The sequence below is a fragment of the Hyperolius riggenbachi genome, chromosome 3 (assembly GCF_040937935.1).
Source record: "Hyperolius riggenbachi isolate aHypRig1 chromosome 3, aHypRig1.pri, whole genome shotgun sequence".
In the NCBI taxonomy this organism is placed as follows: domain Eukaryota; kingdom Metazoa; phylum Chordata; class Amphibia; order Anura; family Hyperoliidae; genus Hyperolius; species Hyperolius riggenbachi.
The window spans coordinates 17,702,950-17,710,880 of NC_090648.1; positions in this window are offsets into that span (position 1 = coordinate 17,702,950).

Genomic DNA, 7,931 nt, shown 5'->3' on the forward strand with positions numbered 1-7,931 from the left:
CGATTTCACTGATCGTAAGTAATGTGAAGGCAATTATAGAATGTTCACATTGACTGAATGATTCTTTCTTTAAATGTGATCATTTTTTCATATATAAAGCTTCAGGTTTGCTTTAAGTGGTTTGGAGGTTTAACCTTTTAAGGACAACGGGCTTAAACCCCCCTAAAGACCAGGCCATTTTTAACAAAATAGGCCACTGCAGCTTTAAGGCCTAGCTGCAGGGCCGTAAAACTCAGCACACAAGTGATTCCCCGACCCCCAACCCCTTTTCTGCCCACCAACAGAGCTCTCTGTTGGTGTACAATGATTGCTTCCCTAATGTTTATTTTTTTTTATAAATATTTATGTGATTAAATTATAAATAAATTTTACTATTTTTTTTAATATTTTTTCCTCAGCCCTCCCTCCCCCCGCCAGCCAGTCACTGTGATCGACTGTCATAGGCTTTAGCAGATCACCTCTGAGCCTGCCAGGGGGACAGCTGTGTTACACAGCTGTCCCCAGTACAGCGCTGCCTTAGATCACCGCGCTGTACGGACTAAATAAATGGCGGTTTCGCCATCTAACAGTCTCCTAGCGACGATCGCCGCTGGGAGACTGATGGCGGAGCGGAGCTCTGTCCTCAAAGTGGAGATGTGCGCGTGTCACATGAGCCCTCAGTGGCTGACCGCACTTAGCCTTCTAAACGGTGCCAGCGCACGGATCGTGCGAACTCTGGTCGCAGTCAATGCGCAGGAACCGTTAAGAATTGGCCGCGGACAACTCAGAAGGGAGCCTGTGAGACACGGGTGATTACAACTTCACCTACTGGTTCAGAGTAAACTGCCACCACCGCGGTTATCATGGGACCGTGGAGCCCACTAACTGACTGACTAATCCTGCGAATAAAACGGTTAAACACACGTTATTCTGTCTAGCCAACAACAAACAAACAGTAGCGTATCTTCAGAGACCCGGGATCAGTTCTGTGTGTGCTGATAAGCAGGGTAGCAGACAGTGAATGACTTGGAGAAAGTCGTTTATTCACGCAATATAAATAATTAATATATACAGACAATTATTAATTATCACAATTATTAAGACAGTAATAGCCAGTATAAAAAATAAAAGAAGGGAGAAAAATACTTAGTTCCTGGAAAGTTGTCCTTTTCGTGGGAAAACAGAGTTCTGGGTTTCAATTTGAGTTCAGAGTTCAGACCAGGTGGATGCCAGCATATCCTCAAGCTGGCATCTCATGAGTTCAAGATGTTTCAGTGTGGAGGACACTGAGTTTGGGTCCTCAGCCATTCTTATGCCCCTGCTTCAGTAGGAGGGAGTGAGGGCGGGGAGCCATACACCCCCTTCAAAGATGAGATGAGCCCTCCCCTTGTACTGGGGCTAGAAATCATATCTACCCATATATGGGCTCTATCTCACAGAACCGTACAGGTCAGGGCAGATTTATTAACATTTTCAGGTCTGTCTCGATTTACCCAGCGCCCTGATACCAGACATGAGGGGTGGGACCCCTGTGGTATCATCAGGGCCTTTTCAAACTGCCTAACTGGCAGTCCTTACCTCAGAATGTTCTGAAACTTCCTCAGAACCAGCACCGGGGCTCATGCTACACTTCCCCCACGTTTGGTGAAGCTGCCATCTCAGGAACCCCAGAAATATGACAGATCTGGGAAGTTATGGATTTGCTATGAGACTCAGGTTATTCCCAGGCAAAGGCTCTTTGAAGTTTGGAGCAGCCAGCGAGGTGTCGCCTCCCCTGCTGGGAATGAGCCAGTGGGTCTGGCTTTTAGCCCAACTAGATTGCTCCTGCCATGGTGCTTGTCACCTTATACCTGATGGATGGGCCATCAGCACAGCTTGAAGCCAGGGACTCTCTGGGGCAGATTAGGCTCAGGCTCATTAGCATATCAAAAGAGCCATCCAGCCTTTGGGACGGTGCTCTCTTTGCTAAGAAAAGGACTTCAGCTGTCCCTACACACTCAACCCAGATTGTACCGTTTTGAAGCGCAATCGATGCAGGGAATCGAGTGCGATTGCTTTTTCTTCACGGGCGGTTCCAGGACGCGCCTGCGGCCCCGCAACCATCCGTGACAGCCCTCCCTGGGGAGAAGGCAGATAGACATTCATCAGCAAGATGTGTGTCGTTGCCGCTAATCTGCGAGATCTGATCTAGTTCCCCGTTGGCGTTCTGGGGTCGGCTGCCCGCTGCGTGTCGGCCAACCTGGCTGACGGGTCTTGGGTTGCCGGTGCGGCGGGAAAACCTATTGGAGCCTGTGGCTCGGTTCCCCTGGACCGGGCGCGGTCTGCTACCCTCAGGGTTGACCCGACATGGACCGTTCTGGACAGGGCGTTTGCGCCACTGCAGTCGGACGTGGTGTCTGCCGGGACTGCTGACAACGGGCAGTGGGTTGGTTAGGTCAACAGCCAGCCCACGCGGGGTTCCCCTGCTAAGTGGCTGTGGACCTAAGGGAACCCCGCGGGGATCCCTGGACCTTCCCAGCTCCTGACAGACGGCACATGCTCTGCAGTAGTTTGCTACATCCCTGTTCATCCGGGGCCAATAAAACTGTTTCCGAATACCGGCAAGTGTCTTGCGGACCCCTGAGTGCCCTGTCAGAGGATTACCATGTGCGGATTTCAGCACATGTCCCCTGAACGCACTCGGGACCACAAGCCATTTGGTATTCGCGTGGGATCTACCTGTAGGGGGCTGTACAGACTCACTGTACAGTCTCCCACCTTCCCAGTACACCTTGAAAGCGGCCCCGTCTGCGAGGGGCTCAGCGGCTTGCTGCCTGAGCACCTTCAGGCTTGGGTCACTTTGTAGTGCGGCTGAGAATACGGCGCTGTCAGTTTCAGCCAACTGGCTCATGTCACACGAGGCCAGCGGCTGAAAGGTCTCATCCCTGTGGTCAGAGGAGGGGGAGGAGGCCGGAACCCCCTCCACCTGTTCTGAGCTCGGGTTCTGAGCAGTGCAGCTGCGCGGTACTGCTAGCACAGGTACACTGTCAGAATGGCACAGACGGACATTACTCAAATCATCATTGCATGCAGTAATGACATTGACAGGTATAGACATTTTTTCATTACAGACAGGTTGTACAGTAAACTCAGGTACAGTTACAGCATCATCACAACAAACAGTCTGTACATCAAACTCAGGTGCCTTTGAAGCAGGCACTATTGAACCTGGTACCCTTGAACTGGGCACATTCAACCCGCCTCCCCCTGGTGCTCCCCCAAGTGTATAAAGTACCTGGTGGTGGGCGGAGAGTCCGTCTCCTCCCGTGAGCGACAAGGCGGTCGTGGCAGGTTCATAGTAGGACACAAGCTTGCCCAAATCAGTCCCCAGCAACACAGGGACTGGGAGATCCTTCATAACCCCAACAACCCTTTCTTGGATTCCTCCCACTCCCCAATCCAGCTTCACTGTCGCGTGGGCTATGTGAAAAAGGGTGCCCTCTACTCCAGTAAGGGCAAGGGATCGGCTGGAGCTGATGCTCTCCTTTGGCACAAGATGTGAGTGAACTAACGTGATGTCAGCTCCGGTGTCTCGAAATCCGGTGACAACTTTGCAGTTCACTCTAACAAGTTGCTGCTGGTCGGTTCGGTCGTGGATTTCCTTTCCGCGGGCAAACAGGACAAAATCTGATGATCCAGGCTGTGGTTCGCTGGCGGGTTGCCTCTGCTGTGGGTGAGGTGCAGGTGATGCAGATGATCCAGGTGCTGGTGGTGTCTGTCTCCGCTCCGGACAGTCGAATTTCATGTGTCCGGGCTGGCGGCAGTAGTGACAGGTGACCTCTCCAGGCGCTGCAGGCCTGGGTGCAGCAGCTGCGCTGGGTGGCCTCTGTGGCGGACGGCTCACAGGGGCAGGAGGGTCTGCCGAGGTATTGGGCTGACCTCCTCTCCAGCTGGATGGGACAGTTCTGCGGGTATCAGCCACCCGGGTAGTTGCAAAAGTCTCAGCAAGGTCTGCAGCGACAGTTGTTGAAGCCGGCCTGCGTTCTAGCACAAACTGGCGTACATCAGCAGGGCAAATGTTCAGAAATTGTTCCAGGACTATCAAGTCCTCCAGGACATCATAAGACCCTTTGGTGAGGCCTAGTGTCCACTGGCGGAGTGTGGTGAGCAAGCTGCTGGCCACATCTCGGTACGAATCAGAAGGCTTTTTCTGCCAGGCCCTGAACTTTTTCCGGTAGGCTTCTGCCGTCAGCTGGTACTTAGTAATGATAGCGTCTTTTATAGCAGCATAATCATTATCCTTCTCCGCAGGCAATTCTGCGAAGGCATCAAGCGCTTTGTAGCGCAGCAAAGGTGTCAGATGTCTGGCCCACTGGTCTTGGGACAGACGATACTGACGGCATGCTTTTTCAAAAGATCGCAAAAACAAGTCAATGTCTGTGTCTTTCTCAATATTAGCAAATTTAAATTTTGCACTTACGGGTGGTGCAGCTCCTTCAGCAGGGAGGCTGGGCGGTGAACTCCAGCTGGCCTGTTGATTGAACCTTTGCCATGTTGAGCTCATGCTGTCGTCTCTCCCGCGCCTCTGCAGATTGGCGCTCCCGTTCTCGCTCAGCGGCATCCCTCTCTGCGTGGCGTTCTGCGGCTGCAGCAGCAGCGGCTTGCCGCTCCCGTTCCTCCCGCATTTGGCGCTCTGTCCGCGCTTCTGCAGATTGGCGCTCCTCACGCATGTACTGCAGGTACTTGTCCAGGTCAGTGTCCATCAGCTTTTGTAATGCCTGCTGCATTAGCGGATCAGTACAAACGGACAGTCCAGTACTGGCCGGTTCCAGGCGAGTACTTTCAGAAACTCTGGGATTGGGGTCCACACTGACATTCTCCTGCGTAACTGTTAATGCAGGGCCCTCAGGATGCACAACCTCTGTACGGTCAGGAGTCTCAGTCTCTGGTTCCCCTTGCCTTGAGTCAGATGGGTCAGCGTCTACCTCAGCAGACACATCCAGCTCCTGCAGTTGCTGGGTATCCCATTGAAACAATTCCGTTACCAGGTCCCCTTGTTTCTTGCGGCCGACATCAATGCCTCTCTCTTGGCAAAGATTTTGCAGGTCCGCCAGGCACATTTTCTTGTAGTTCCCGGACATTTCCACGCCAAATAAAATAAAGCTTTTGGGGAGGGGTACTGGCTACACAGTCTCTCTGTATATATAAAAAATATATTGCCTTCCAGCTACACCAACGAATTAGTTCGTTTCTCGATAGCGCTAGCGCTATCGCAGATACTTTCAGCACAACACAGGTCCCAACCGCTGCCTAACACTGTCACATGAGCCCTCAGTGGCTGACCGCACTTAGCCTTCTAAACGGTGCCAGCGCACGGATCGTGCGAACTCTGGTCGCAGTCAATGCGCAGGAACCGTTAAGAATTGGCCGCGGACAACTCAGAAGGGAGCCTGTGAGACACGGGTGATTACAACTTCACCTACTGGTTCAGAGTAAACTGCCACCACCGCGGTTATCATGGGACCGTGGAGCCCACTAACTGACTGACTAATCCTGCGAATAAAAAGGTTAAACACACGTTATTCTGTCTAGCCAACAACAAACAAACAGTAGCGTATCTTCAGAGACCCGGGATCAGTTCTGTGTGTGCTGATAAGCAGGGTAGCAGACAGTGAATGACTTGGAGAAAGTCGTTTATTCACGCAATATAAATAATTAATATATACAGACAATTATTAATTATCACAATTATTAAGACAGTAATAGCCAGTATAAAAAATAAAAGAAGGGAGAAAAATACTTAGTTCCTGGAAAGTTGTCCTTTTCGTGGGAAAACAGAGTTCTGGGTTTCAATTTGAGTTCAGAGTTCAGACCAGGTGGATGCCAGCATATCCTCAAGCTGGCATCTCATGAGTTCAAGATGTTTCAGTGTGGAGGACACTGAGTTTGGGTCCTCAGCCATTCTTATGCCCCTGCTTCAGTAGGAGGGAGTGAGGGCGGGGAGCCATACACCCCCTTCAAAGATGAGATGAGCCCTCCCCTTGTACTGGGGCTAGAAATCATATCTACCCATATATGGGCTCTATCTCACAGAACCGTACAGGTCAGGGCAGATTTATTAACATTTTCAGGTCTGTCTCAATTTACCCAGCGCCCTGATACCAGACATGAGGGGTGGGACCCCTGTGGTATCATCAGGGCCTTTTCAAACTGCCTAACTGGCAGTCCTTACCTCAGAATGTTCTGAAACTTCTCAGTGTCCCTCTTTTGTATTGTCCTGAACCAGAGCTGTCAAGCAGCAGCCAGTTATATTTATTTTTTGTTTAAAACTTTTTATTACAATTAAAGGAAGCATAAATTAAATAAAGCTGCCTTATGATATACTTACCCGGGGCTTCCTCCAGCCCCTTGCAGCCTTCAGATCCCACACAGCATCTCCGCCCGCAGCCAGTAAGTATATCATAGGGCAGCATTATTTAACCTATTTTGGTTCCTGGACATAGAAACTACGTCCAGGAACCATGTGCGCTACCGCGCGCTCCCGCGTCCGATCGCACGCGTGCACGCGCACTCCCGGTCGCGGATTCGGTAGCCACGGAATCAATGTATCGGGCTATGGTCCTCGATCACTGATTCCTCTCCCCCGCTGAAAAAGCGATAGCTTCTCTTGGAAGCTGTGCTTTTTCTGGCTGTTCCCTCCCCGATGTGTCACTCTAAGCGTGTGTTACGCTTAGAGTGACATCATGTAAACAAACTCATAACCCATCTTGTGGCCAAAAAGTAATACTACAACTGAAAGTAAAAATAAACAAAAATTAACACACATTTACATTATAAATCTATTGTTTACCTCCCACCCTCCCAAAACTACCCAAATAAAATGTTTACTATAAAAAACACAACCATTACAATAAAAAAAACAAAAACATGTAAATATTTACCTAAGGGTCTAAACTTTTTAAATATCAATGTAAAGATGAAATATTTCTATATTTTTTTTTATTTTAAACTTGTAAATAGTGATAGATGCAAAATGGAAAAAATGCACCTTTATTTCCAAATAAAATATTGTCGCCATACATTGTGATAGGGACATAATTTTAATGGTGTAATAACCGGGACATATGGGCAAATACAATACGTGAGTTTTAATTATGGAGGCATGTATTATTTTAAAACTATAATGGCTGAAAACTGAGAAATAATGAATTTTTCCATTTTTTTCTTATTCTTCCTGTTAAAATGCATTTACAGTAAAGTGGCTCTTAGCAAAACGTACCCCCCAAAGTAAGCCTAATTGGTGGCGGAAAAAACAAGATATAGATCAGTTCATTGTGATAAGTAGTGATAAAGTTATAGGCTAATAAATGGGAGGTGAACATTTCTCACGTGAAAACGACGGAACGCGAATGGGTTAATTGATGTTTCCTTTAATCCCCTCCAGACCGCCTAACGCCGATCGGCGTGTTGGGAGGGTGGCAGTCCCAGGCCCGCCTAACGCCAAGAGGCGCCAAGTCCTGGGGAATTGCAGGAAATTGCGCATGCCGATGCGCGCGCATCTCCGCTTGAATGACGAAGATCCGCACCATCCTCGGTCTACCAGCTACCAATAGCTAGCTACTCGAATTCGTAATTCTAATGAGGCTTAACTGAGTCATGTGTGCGGCTGGGAAAGAGGGGGTTAATTATCCAGCTGCCCGCTGCTTCTATGTGTATCACAGGCTTGCACGCGTCCAATTGGACGCGTTCCATGACTCACTACCGCGCACTTCCTCCTTCGGCCCGCTCCCTTGGGGAAGCCCCAGGTAAGTGAAACTGTTTGCTTTTTTTTAGCAATTTACAGTTCTGCTTTAAGGTAAAATAGGCAAAATAGGCACCTAGACAAGAGAGCAGTTTTTTTCCCACAGTTGATAATCACCTGGAATTTTAAGGGCCCTTTTCTTTTCATAAGTGATGCGAATGCGGCTACCTCG